Raw genomic sequence first — 14711 nt, 5'->3', positions numbered from 1 at the left:
AGGCCTGGCCAAGTTCTAGGATGGTGGTGTATTCCTAGACCTATGAGCTGGTCATGTAGCCATGCTATAATGTGAGCCTCTGAGCATGTTGAGTCTCAAGCCATGAGATTGCTTGGATCAACCTCTAAACACGCTCAGACTTTAGCCTCTGAGTTACATAGGGTGCACAGTTTGATGACCGTCATTGTCATGTTCTGTTCTTGGTTCCATTCCAATAGTCCCTCACCTTAGACCGTCATTGTCATGTTCTGTTCTTGGTTCCATTCCAGTAGTCTCTCACCTTGCCTTCATGGGGGGGTGTTGGAATATGAAGCCAAAGTGAGTCAAAAATGAGTGTACTAGTGGTTTAATAGTCTAGTGAGTCCTAGACATGCCACGTGTCATATTGGGAGATATCCCATAGACATTGTGACTTTCTAGAGTCTAGTGGCACAGTCTAGTGGCACACTATATATTGTTGTACTTGTCTATTGTCTAACATATCAGTCAACATCAAGCTATCAATACATTGTGAGTAATTTGGTTATTGCCTTGCACTTGTACTTTCCTTCCTTTCCATTTTTCCTTTATGGGGCTGTTCGTTTGCATTCCCCAGCTCTATCTGTGTGTTCTTTTTTAGTATGGCATCGTTTTTCGATCTCAATGAGTCTTGGATTCAAGAAGAAGATGGGGAGGAGGTCGTTTTTAGCACCTAGCTCCAATGCCTTTCCCCCCCACGATCTCCACAGCTTGACAAGATTGTTCTGAGTACTCAGTTTCCATCTCCTCCACACTCTGAACGTCAATCAATGCCTGTAAGACACTCACCTTTGGCTGTTATAATGAATCGAAATGCTTCCAATACCATGCGAGGACATCTTCCTACTTCAAAGTCAAGCCATGCGACCCTTGTTAGAATACCCCCTCACTAGAATGTGTGTTTGTTTCGTGGCCCAGCATTGCCATCCGAGATCCACCCTTTCTCCAACCTACACTATCTTTATGTGAGCGATTGCAAAGCCTTGGAGTCCACCCAAGATCACACTACGCCTCTCATCACACTTAGTAGAAGGTTCATTTGTGTATACAGGGTGTTAGATTAACAGAGGTCGTTATGCAGGTGTACATCGTTGTTGCTCCCTCTCCGTTTTTGCTATGTGTGCATTTAACTGCTAACAAATTTATCGAATTTGCGAATCCTCCTGTAGTTCAACTCCCCTGACACATTTGGTTGCATGTGCAAGGTTCAACCGAAGGAGACGGTGATCGTTGCTCCACTAAGAAACAGGGGAGTCCTGGCCCTTGCTCCCAAAAAAAGGGAGGGAAAAAACCTGTGCAAGCTAATCCCGAAGTTGAAAATGAAGGGCCTTCTATGGAAGGTGGACTTGAAGATGGTATTGAAGGTGGGGGGTCGCAAGTCATTTAATGGGATGCATTTGAAAATGAGGTTCTCATTTCTGCCAAGCTTGCATTCGAGGAAGAGAATACTGCTCTTCCTGTTGAAAAGGACAGGACCTATAAAAAGGTCCCCCAATGGACAATTGTGTCTGAGAAATGCAAGAAGGAAGGTGTGATTCAAAGTTGGAAACAATGTATGGATCGCTGGGACTGAGTGTACAAGGATCGAAAGGCTATTCACGACTATGGTTGAAACACTCCTTCAGGCTTGTCTGCCTACTGGGCAATGGATCATCGAAGTTATAGCAAAAAGAAGCTCCCACCACGTTTTGAAGAGCATGTCTACAAAGCAATTGAGCTTAAGTTTGGCAAATCTCAAGCCGCGGGGCCTGGGGATCTGTTGGTTTATACCTCTAGTGGTGTGAAAGGTACTTTTAGCTTAAGGCTAATCTTGTTTCTCTTTTTATGAATGCAGGAATTGTTTCTGGCTCTAATTTCCAATGCCATATTCGTGGTTTTGCAAAAATAGTAACTAAAGCTAACCAGCAGGAGATGGATTGGACCGGGTTGAACGCTTGAGCATGAAGGAATAAACCCCAATGGACAGAAAGTGCCACAAGCAGTTGGGACATGTGGGAGAAGCCTTTAAAGAGTTTCAAGACAAACTTGATAGGCTGCTTTGAGAAGATGGAAGTCAAGCGCATGAAGTGTCAGGAGGACCTTGTGGAAATAACCCAGGAAGAGTTTGAAGAAAATTGCCAAATCAACAAAGAGAGGCTTGAGAACGAAGGGCAAAGGAACTTGGCTCTCTTCAAGGTAGCATTTGCAATGAAGGCTTTCTCTTCTAGACTAACCTCTCTGTGAATGCAAGAGCTATTGCTATTTTGTCATGGGGAATGCTACTCAAGTCCATTTTGTGTTTTTTGGGATGCTTGTTGCATAAACATGTTAGTAAAAATAGGATGTGTTGGTGCTATCAAAGCCTCTCTACACATAGCAATGCCTTGAGCAGTATATGGCACTATGGATGCCTCTCTACACATACCAAAGCCAAAGAGTTGAAAATAGTGTTATGTGGTGTGATTCTTGGTTGTTAAGGTTAAGAGTTGAAAACAACATAATCTAAATTTTGAAATTTAGATTATGTGGTGTTAAGAGTTGAAAATAGCATAATCTAAACTCTGAAATTTTTTATGTGCGATATGTCCCATCGCCATTCAGTTTTGTATTACATTTAGACTCCCATATATTTGCTGGCAAAAGAGTTGAAAATAGTGTTATGTGGTGTGATTCTTGGTTGTTAAGGTTAAGAGCTGAAAACATCATAATCTAAATTCTGAAATTCAGATTATGTGGTGTTTTGAGTTGAAAACAACGTAATCTGAATTCTAAATTTTTTTTGTGCAATTTATACCCATCACCAATCGGTTTTGTATTACATTTGGACTCCCATATATTTGCTGGCAAAAGAGTTGAAAATAGTGTCATGTGGGGTGATTCTTGGTTGTTAAGATTAAGAGTTGAAAATAGCATAATCTAAATTCATAAATTTAGTTTATGTGGTGTTAAGAGTTGAAAATAGCATGATCTAAATTTTGAAAGTTTTTTGTGTAATATATCCCATCACCATAAGTCTATTTTGTTAAGATATATTGGTTGTTCTTGACAAAATCATGTTATACAACATCAAATCAAGCCTCTATAGTAGAACTTATATACAAATGAAGCTCTAGTATGTTTAAAAATTTCATCAATGTTTTGTTGCTTTATAAACTACACATGCAATACAATACATCTACTCATACAACCTAAGGAATTATTCTAATTTGAAGGATGGTAAGTTGCATAAAATGTGAGTAAAATTATTATATTTGTTGGAAGGATATGATAAATTGAATAAAAATTGAGTAGAAAGATTGAATATGTGAGACCATTATATATTGGGACCTTAAAGTGAATTCTCCAATAATAGTACACTTGTTGCAACCTTAAACTTAATTTGAGTCTCCCAAAATGGTTCACTTAGTACAACTGACCTTTTGTAATATCATATGATGCTTCTTTATAATATTAGAAGCAATGTTGGCATTTTTCCATGTTCTTTTGTGGAATTAGTCATGCCATACAACATAAATCAAGCCTATCAAAGCATTGTAAAACTTAGAGTTGAGTACATTAAGTAATGTGAATTGAGTATGTTAGGTTAGAATAGATTGTAGCTTAAAATTGAGGTCCATTACTTGATCCGTCTTGTCATGGATAATGTATACATATCATACAGCTTTGAGTCTCCAAGGATAGTACACACTCATGCAACTAACTTTTACTAACATCAACTCTACCAGATTGCCTTGACCTCCTCACAAAACTTTGGCAGCTATAGAAGGGACTTTGCAACTTTGAACGGGATATGGCTTGCTCCATTAGAACGCAGAAATACCACTCAACTGGAGTGTGATCAAAGAGCGATGAAGTTAGAGAAATACCACCCCTCATGGGTCCCCTCATTCACCAGTATTCCTCCGAACAATAGAACCGATCTAATCTCCCGACCCTAAACTCCACCCCCCTACATCTATTTTTCCAAGTGAATTAGCATGGCCCCTACTTTGTAAGCTCTACACAGTCAACTAGCCCCCAACTGAGTGAGAACTCCTCCCATGCATCCTTCTCTTGTCCTGAAAGTTGGCATGGGGCATGGGATCTATTTGCAGTAGATTTGATAAAGTTCCAGTCCCCCCCCGAAGATCCATTTCTTACCCTCTACCTCCCACTTTAAGCAAATCCAGCAGTTTGCTCGATCTATGGAGAGATCGGCGACGTACACACAGCCGACATAGGACTCAAAATTATCAACTATAACTCTTACTGCTGAGAAGGCATTGTGCTCATCGCCTGAAGCGAACCTGTTGGGCCAAACTCTGATTGTTTAGGAAATTAATCTTGATTAAGTTAGGAGTCTCTTGGCTCCTATGCCAAAGAATCCAAGCACGCCGACTCCAACACTCTTTGGAGGAATACGGTACCTATAGAACCTTTCCCAACATGGAAGTCGACTTCTTTACCGAATTGCCCAACCATTGAGGGAGATTAGGAAAACCAACCCAAACTGGGTTGATTAGGAAAATCAAACTGGGCATTCGTGGAAAATAAAATCATCAATAGAAAAGGCTAGGCTCCACGGAATCAAAAGCACCAAGGATCTTGCAAACATGTAAGTCTTCCCAGCCAACTCATTCCAAATACTTTCTGAGGCACACTAAACAAGAAGAATACCTTCCCTAAAAACTTGGCAACATAGCAGTTCGAGGATAGGTCGCACTCATAGACCAGGAATTGACTAAGTTCATCAAGAGAGGGTATACGACCTATGAAAAGCACATACACAGCCCCCTTGGCCAAGGAAGTGAGTTTTGATTTGACATCCTCCAATTCCATCGAACATTCTATTGAGTGACCTTTCCCACTCTTGAACCAACCTTGTCTCTCAGTATCCTTGGCCTTATGGGAGATTTCATCATGAAGAATCTTCGTTGTGGTTCATCCTCAAGCAACGTGAAGCCTCCCTGGTGTCTATTGGCCAGAACTTCCACATACAAAGGAGAGATGTGGCTTTCCTCTCGAATCTAGATTGGATGCTTCATCATCTTGCGACTTATCATCATGCTCTTCATTTTTCCCACCACTAGTGGACATGACCTCTCTATCAACTGCTCCTAGATTCTTCCTTCTATGCTTTGAGTCAATTGAGCCTCTCTCACCATGCAAGGCAGATGCACCACTCATGCGGGCTTACTAACCTCTCTAAGCCTATAGAATGAGACAAATTGTCCTACAACAAAAGTTTATAGTAATAGTCTACATCAACATAAAGATGGAGTGCAATTCCAAATGTATAATCTAAAGTATAATCACATGAAGGAAAGATACAACCAATTTGAGGCAAGGATGATGGCCAAATTCCATATATATTCCAAATAAACCATATTGAAGTGTAGAGACAAACCATATACACATGTTCCAACCATAGAGATATTCCAAGCATATGGAGATATTGCAACCATGAAGGTAGGTCATGCAAGAGGAACCCAAGAGTTAAATACATCTTGAAACCAAAGAAGTTAAAAAAAGCTTGTCTCTTTCTTTGGTGGAGATCAAGATGTTGACCTTGGTCTAATCTTCTTTCAATCGAGTTCTGAAGAAGGCGCCTCACATGGCAGTGGTGATTATGAAAATTTTATCTGGACATCATGTTTTGCATGTCTTGGACTTCTTCCTCCTATTGTTGAACAAAGCTTTCTAACTTTCATATTGCTTCATTCATTGTTTTGTAGATGAATTAAACCCTGCGACTTTGATTTTAAGCGACCGCCAGTCTGCATGAGATGGAGATGAAGATGCTAGCTCGAGATGAGTATGGTGCAAGAAGGCCAAGCACATTGCTAGAAATCTCAAGGAGTTGGTGGACACGGCCAAGAACATGGTGGACATGCTGGAAAAGTGTGAGACTTTAAGGAGCACTCGCTTCATTGATGCCGAGGCTAGCAAGGACAAGTGCGAGAGGCGACACGGCTTCAGAAGATGGAGGCCATAGAGGCTCAACGTTTGCAAGTTCAATGGGAGAGCACACAATCTTTGTGCAGAGCTTTGAATAGGATCTTTGACTCCATTGGTGCTTTCCTACTTCGTGGGAAATATGAAAACATGTAGAGACCCAATTCTTCTTCCAGATTGTTATCCACTGGGAGGCAAGCTAACCTCATCTACTCTGCCATCATGTTCTTAATACCCAAAGCATCCAGATGGTATGGCATGTTCATAGTCGTAGTTGCAATGAAAGACGCCATTCAGTTTCTCCCATTTCAACTTGCATTGCATCTTCAAACATTACACTCTTGCTGTAATGCAAAGCTCTAAAATATACTTCCATCGATCCTTCATGCGGGCACAAATTCCACCCTCACGACATTCAATCTCCACCTCCTTTTTCTTCTCTATGACTATGAGCACATCTCAAACCCGCATGTTCTACTGTCCTTATGCTCCTCATTTTGCAGGGGTAGTCGAGTCCTTTGCATGCCTTGTGAGTTGTTAAAAGACATGAGAATGGGTGTGGAAGAGGGGTGAATAGCTCGATGGCTGGATGATGTGTTGCTTGCTACTAGTGTAGGGTGGGATGGAAGCTCAATGCTCAAAAAGCAAATAGTCTACCAAGGAAGAACCAAACCCCACGATTTACAAGTGGAAAAAGGCAAAGTTCTAGGGAGTGAGAAGCTATATAATCTACCCAACAATAGAGATAGAAAATGAAGAGCACATAGTCCTTCTCTATAGAGCATACATGCATTTCAAGGAAAAAGTACATGGAAAAGTACAATACTAATGCCCTCAACCTAAATGTCCTCATGAGTCAAACATCCAAGCAACTGGGTCCACTATCTAAAGGAAATTTTAGGAGACCACAATAAAATTTTAGATATGGCCAAATACTATTAGCTAGCCAAGCACATACTTACAAAGGAATTTTTAAAAATGTATCAAATGGAGGTAAAGAGCTCCTCTCAAATTGATAGCAGTTTCTAGTCCCATAGTTTCTACAAGGTCTCAAGTGAGCTTCAATACATATCATCATTCTGTCTCTGTCTCTCTCTCTCTCTCTCTCTTTGATTGGTCACAACGTATTTGGTTGGGCCAATTCATGCAACTAATGCCGGTTAAAGACTTTATGGATGGTAGATCTAGGACGAGTGAGAATGCATCTTCCCATTTGATAAGTGTTCATAGAACTCAATAAATGACTTTGAGGCATATTCTTTCCCATTGTTAGATGGAAGGCATTTGATGTAGCAAGTTGATTGAACTTTTGTTATGGTCTTCAATCTTGAAATTTCTCAAGTATTTCATATCTTTTCTTCATGAAGTAGAAAAATAAAGTTTGAGTAGCGTCATGTGTAAATGTGACAATATTTATTACCTACTACAAATGGGTGGTATATCTACCATATAGCTTGCAATGTTGCTATGAATTACTCCGAAGGGGTTCTTAGCCCATGTGGCATGATTATATGGGAATTGTTCCACAGAGACATCCTTCAAAAAATCCAATTCCTTGGTAGGTGTGAGTCCCATGTTTCACCTTACATTGCACTAAATTGAAAACAACCGGATCTTTGATGAGATATATTGGGGTGACTATGGCTATCATCCATGCACACTAACATGGTGATGCTATTGGAAGCCCAACGATCCCGTCAACAAGCCCTTATTTTGTCATCAAAGTAGATTCTTGTATTCTAGAATTTGATAAAAGATTCATTGCTAGTTTCATCACAATTAAGAAATCAAATATTGATTATTTGCCTATTATTCAATTGAATTATTGAATTGAATTGAAATGTCACCCATTCTCTTTTATAAGTATTGGAATTTTATCACCCAATCAAGATGCAATGGAGAAAGGGATTTAAACCATTTAATTTTATACAACACATATTCTATAGGGTTAACAAGGATATTTTTGAAGACATCTTCCTAAAAGTAGAGTCTTGAACACAATTGTAATTCATTAAAACCAACATGCAAAAGATGGGGAGAAGATGTGTATTCACAAATATCTAAGTCATTATAAAAATATATAAAAAACATGGGAAAATTCTATCAAGTTTTCTAATCAAATGCAACATCATCCCAAAAAAATCATCAATCAATATCTTGCAAGCTCAAGGAAACTCATAAAAGATTATTTGATAGAGAACATATCAAAGATTTGGTTAATAAAAAACACATAAATTAAAAAATTTTGGCATTTTATTTCAACTTATATGAAAATTATTATTTTGTTTAGCAAAATGGTTTGAAAATGTACTTGACTATTAACTTAAAAGATATCACATGTCAACAACAACGTCATCATGACCATTATATAATGCCTCATGAGATGAGAGATCCTTTAAGGTATGTCTTTTTACTATATGAGTCAAAATAACCTTCTCATTACCATGCCCAATCATCATATGGGATTAGGATCATTGGTAGCAAAACTAGCAACCTCATGGAGCTATTGTGCTACTAGGACCAGTTTTTTATCTATTGTTTCCCACAAATGGAGAGTTTTGCCAAGAACTCTAGCTATTTGTTCACTTCCATAACCACAAGTCTACAAAAATCTTTTCCTTGATACCTAGATCTACTTGGAATAAAGAGCCCGTCTCTTCTTTGAAGCATTCCTTGTTGGGAGTGACATCTTTATGAAGAAATGCAGTTTATTTTTCTTGAAGATTGGGAAACATGGGAATTTTGGGAGAGGCCAACACTTTCTTGACCTCCCTAACAAAAAAAGGCTTGCAATGATATATTAAAATTGAAGAAATTATCAATACCTTGTCACATGCCAACTCTATACTCCTCATCTTCCTTAGAGTGACCATTGTTTAATGCTTAAACTATAAGCTTGCAAATTTCTTAGAGGTGGTTGAGATCTTAAGATGTAAAAAACTCGCAAGTTTTGGAAATATCATGCTTTCTATATAAGGGCTTCCAGGTATCTAATAGTACTAACATATGATAGGGTTTGGGATGTTCCTATTTTTTCCTTTAAGTGTTGAGGGTGTGTTTTTTTGGCAAGCCTATTCAAAATGGTGAGCTTACTCTCTCCTCCCTCCCTCCCTCAATATCCCAGGTGAAAGGCACTTGCATGGAGGGACTATGGGTAGGTGTATGGCTTATAACAGGGCCCTCCGCCTCTCTCTCTCTCTCTCTCTCTCTCTCTCTCTCTCTCTCTCTCTCTCTCCATTGGTGACACACACAAATCAAGTCGCACTTGAAAGTCACAGCTCGAAATGCGATACCCCGTCTACCATACTAGTGCAATTGCCATGTGTCTCCCACGCGATGGCCGCATAAAATTCCACCACAGTCCTATGGTGGCAAGTAACACCTAATTTGATACCATGTTGGTAGCATGCACGGTTGCCACATCTCCCAAGGACATCAACAATTGCAGGGGGTCCTAATGCCCTACCTCCTACCCACACATACCTCTATTGCCCCCCAAAAGGTCCAAGGACGGATGAGAGAGAGAGAGGGGTAATCAAGCCAATATATCCAAGGCCATCAAGGCCACATTAGTGCATATTGAATTAAATCCCATCAATGCCACAAGTCGTACAGCATGACACCTGCCAAAAAACCCTGCTCTACTTAGCTCAATCGAGGGGTAAAGGCCACCACCTTCAACAATGCCTACTAGCATAATTGATCAACATAAAATTTATAAACCATTCCAATCTCTTAAGAAAAATGATTATGTTTCTCTAGATGCTTATTTTAGTCTTTTATATATATCCCTAGCTAGACGACCCACTTCACAAAAAAAATATACAAGAGATTTCTTTCACCCTTCTCTTGCAATTATGTAAGAGAGAGAGAGAGAGAGAGAGAGAGAGAGAGAGAGAGAGAGAGAGAGAGAGAGAGAGAGGAGAGAGGGACAAGGGTGGGGGGGGGGGCGAGGAGATAAAGGGGAGTTGAGAAGAAGCAAGAGTTCATGTGAGATGAGAGCAAGGGAAACAAACATTCAAAGAGAGTAAGAGAGAGAGAGGTGTGTGGAGGGATAGAGTCATGGAGGGAGAGGGTGTGAAGAGAGAGGGTGTGAAAGGGGAGAGGGAGAGTGAGAGGCAGAGGGAGAGGGAGAGAGAGGGAGAGGGAGAGTGTGTGGAGAGCGAGGGTGTGAAAGGGGATGAGGAGATAGAGGGGAGTTGAGAAGAAGAAAGAGTACGTGTAAGATGAGAGCGAGGGAAGCAAACATTTAGAGAGAGAGAGAGAGAGAGAGAAGAAGAAGAAGAAGAAGAAGAAGAAGAATGTATTATCGTCCTCTGGGGGCTGAGAAACTGACCCATGGGACCCATAAGCACAACAATACAAATGTCTCCTTCCTTTTGTGGAAGGGAATAGGAGGGCAACTATTCTAAGACAGATTGTGTGCCAAATGAGGTATGTGCATTTTGAGATAGAGGGGGGTATGATCTGATTCTGGATATTTTGGGCCGATTATATAATCATTTACCAAATGTACTGCATCAAGTGAAATTAAAATATAATCTACCACACTTGATCCTCCACTAGCTGGAAAACATGTGGTAACCCTTGTATGTGGAATGAGGCCTGATCCATTCAATACTATCATATGTGGAAAGAGAGAGAGAGAGAGAGAGAGAGAGAGAGAGAGAGAGAGAGAGAGAAGGGGGGGGGGAGATGGGAAGAGATAAGGAGAGTAATGGAGGGAGATGGGTAGAGAGAGAGGGAGAGAGAGAGAGAAGGGGGGGGGTGTGAATTGGGGGATGAGTGGATAGAGGGGAGTTGAGAAGAAGAGAGAGTACATGCACGATTAGAGAGAGGGAAGTAGACATTCAAAGAGAGAAGAGAGAAGAGAGAGGATACGCTCGCCATTTTTGGGCATGCTCACCAAAAGATGCTTGCTGAAAAACATCCCCCGAGTGTTGATCACAACGGAGTTATCATTTTGACGTTCTTACTTTTCTAGGAGATTGTGATGTTAGGATTTAAAGAAATAGATGATGGGTTGCAAGGTAGAGCTATTTCTCACTTTTTCCTATCCAAAGCGGAGGACTAAGTAAATGCATTTTGGTAAGAAAGAAAGAGAGTAAATGCATTTTGGTAACTAAGAGAATTACAGCCATGGATTGTTGTCATGGACAAAAGTAAAGGAGGGAGTTGGGAGGTCTAAATGGATATTTATTAAAGAATTCTATGACAATTGAATTATAAGGAAGCAATAGTGGGAACCATATCCAAAGCACCTAGAAGTTAAAGCTCCATTGGAAACTTACGTTGGTGGATTGATGAAGAGGGACTAATGAATACTCAAACCTACCAACAAAGCTAGGTAATTTGTAAATTTTATGGATAATTTCCTAAAATGAAAAGAAGAATAAAGGCACTTGAGGGAAACCAGGAACCAAACCAAAATCTCCATGATGGAGGGTGTCCTCATTTCCATAGATTTACATAGATTCTCATGTGTCTATTGTTTTTTAGGATTGATGGCACCCAATTTTGTATGCTCAACGTTATAGATAAACTCATCCTCAATTAACATTTGCAATTCCCATTTCACAATCTTGATGTGTTTTGGGTTCATGGGGTATGACATTTGCAACGTTGACTTAACATCCTCTTTCATAGCTATTGGGTGGGATACCAATTTGATGGTACTCCTTTAATGTCTTTGAATAACCAAACAAAGAAATCCTAGTACTCCATGAGGAGCTCCCCCAAGGATATCATTTTGTTCCTAAAGGTCTTCTACCACTTGACTCCGCTAAGAGAGCTACATCAATGAGCTTTGTCTCTATAAGACTATTATAGGCCCAATGCTCCCATTCTATCAATTTCCTCTTTTCTTGTGGAAGTTCTATGGTGATAACGTCTCTCATTTTGTTTTCAGGGGAATCATGGGTGGGATAGTGATTTTATTCATTAATATTTCTAGATGGGGTGTTGTCCTTGGATTTAGGGATTTTGTCTTTGATTTTTGACTTTTTGTACAAGTGAGAGGGTTTTGAGTCTTGGAGTATCTTATTTCAGCTATGTGATGTTAAAGTGATCCAATGTTGGCCTTAGCTTTTGATGCCATTAGAGTTCATCTTCCTAAAGGACTCCCATCCGAAATTGGGTGCCCATATCATCACCAAAACTAGTATTGGAGATTTCTACATACTTTGAATCTTCGAGATGACCTCTATTATTTTTGTCCTAAAGCCATCATTAAAGATGTCTTCATGAGGCTCAAAGTTGTTGGTATAAGTTGGTGCTCTTCATTTTTAAATATGTGAGGAGGAGGAAAGGGGGCTGATGTCTCATGATCTCAAAGCTCCATAGGATAGAAGCGACCTCTCAAAGAGGGATGGAGAGGATTTTGCTCCATCCACCCGTACTCAAATCTCCTTAAGGTAGCTTGTTAGTCCTAATCATGCTTTTAATGGGCACTTTTTGTTGGGTGAGCCTTCCATAGTACCCTAAGTTCCAATCCTCTCTTTTAGCTCATAAGCAAGAAGGCAAACCACCACACCCTCCCCTCTACACTTATCACCCCCATATTTCCAAATGGGCATGACACATCCCTCTTCATAGATTTAAGATCTCTTTCGCTACAGTCCTTATATGTGAGATTCCCTAGTCCTATGCAAGATGGTGATGTCAAATAGCCTTTAACCATGCAATTTAGGGCTGCCAAAATCTTGCTTTAGGTTGTGTCCATTCCATGTCCTTGTCAAGGTCATGGAGGAATGTGAAAAACAAACATCTCTTGCTCTCAAACCCTTTGCCAAAAGTAGTGGATAAAACTACAAAACTCTTCATAATTAGATGGAGAATTGGTTGTCCCTTTGAATCCTATTGGATTGGTATTGGAGCAATCTTGTCATCACATGCATATGGATTTGATTTTCTTCCATTGGCATTGTATGTCTTCTTTAATCAAGTAGGTTATCATCATTCTTGAGTTGAGATTGAGTCAATGGTGACCATCATCTGTATCTTGTTCTTGATTCATTATCATTGTCTTATGTTTTTCTACTATGGTCTGATGCTATAATTATGGTTTATGATTCCTCGTCCTAATTGTGACTTTGACTAGATTTACCTTTCAAGGATCAACATCAACCTTTGTTTGCATTTTTTCTAACTAGAAATGACCATTGTTAATGGCCCAATTGTGAAACAAATGATCTACTCTTATCCATGGTCTTGCCAAGATCACATCAAATGCTCCTAATGTGTTTAGGACACGCATCACTAGTAAGGTTTTAGTGAAGCAAAGTTCAACTATCTATACCAATATGTCGTGGATGAGCTGACTTATAGGGGTCCCTTGGCCAACACACTTGATGTTAAAATGTGTCTTCTCCAAATATGGTCTTCCTTATAGCCTATAAAGGGCTACTAGAAATCACATTGGATTGTGTATCTCCATTAAGAATTGTACTCACATGTTTCAACCTCTTAAAATTCCAAGGGGATGGTGGCATCGTTGCCATATTCTTCACAATATATGGTTATTGTGAGCTTATCTTGCACAAATCACAATTTCTTTGGTATTGCAACAAATTTGCAATCGAAGAGTAATGCTAGTTCTAGTTCCCTTCCTTGATCACTCTTTCTGTGTAGGATTCATTCTAGAAGCAAAGAAAAGGTGATGAAATATCTCTTTGCCCTGTGTCATTAGAGAACATTCAAGAGATTTGCAACCAAAGAGTGATGTTAGTCCCAACGGCTGCACCTTTATCTCCTTTCCAGGATCCTCCACCCCAGCTCCTCATTTAGGCCGGAGGTGGCTCCTTAGCCCACAGGCAGGGGGAAAGCAAGGGAGACCAAGACCCTCCATCCCTAACAACATACTAAATTACCTAATACACGGCATCTTTGGCCATGTCCGGAACAAGTGGCCACTTATTTTAGCCTACCGAGTCTGAGACTACACACTGGGCAGCCCTTGCTAAGGGAGTTTTGGAGGCTAGGACCCTATAATTATTTGGAGGTCCCCGCCGATGTGTATCCTCTAGATTTAGAGATGATTGTGCTGATTTTACAGCCCCTCGAAGGGGGCTCTTCGATGTGGTTGGCTCCCGTACCCACCGTCCTTTTTGGGGACTTTATTTCACCTCCACCGGAGAGGAGTAGTGGACCCTATCTTTGTTGGATTGCATGATGTGTGAGCAGATGTATTGCATGATTGTGTAGGATTCATTCTATAAGTATAGAAAAGGGCAATCAACACCTTGCATAGAAAGAATTGTTTATGGCAATCAACACCTTGAACATTGATTTCTTATTGTAAATGACAAGAGAGGGCTACTTTGTGGTATCAACCCTGAACAACAACGATTGGACTGCTACCAAACTCAAGGGGATTTTCTTGTAGACCACCCAGCCATACATCCTATTGAGAACTAGCTACTTTGTATGTTCTCCATCCCATCTCTATTCTTCTTGACAACCTCTCTTCATAGGCTAGATCCCTCTAGTTTCACCCCCAAACCTAGTGTGTGCCACTTTGGGCCTATAGGATCCCAAAGGACCTTTGTCATTAATCCTTTTAGGCATCCCTCTTTCATGCTAGGCCTAGTTGTCCTAGGAACTAACCCTTTCAGATACTAATAGTTAGTCATCTTCAAATGACAGACCTCATCACCGTTACATCCATTGCTTGCATGTACTATTGTGCCCTCCCAATTTCCCACCTAAGCCATAGGCTTCTTGATCATGGTTGATATAAAGGGAGCCACACCATCTCAAAGGTCATGAGACCTTAGTAAAAG

The sequence above is a fragment of the Dipteris shenzhenensis genome, chromosome 32 (assembly GCF_047967505.1).
Source record: "Dipteris shenzhenensis isolate YYH24624 ecotype China chromosome 32, Dip_SZ_1.0, whole genome shotgun sequence".
Lineage (NCBI taxonomy): Eukaryota > Viridiplantae > Streptophyta > Polypodiopsida > Gleicheniales > Dipteridaceae > Dipteris > Dipteris shenzhenensis.
Note: the sequence above shows the minus strand (reverse complement) of the source record.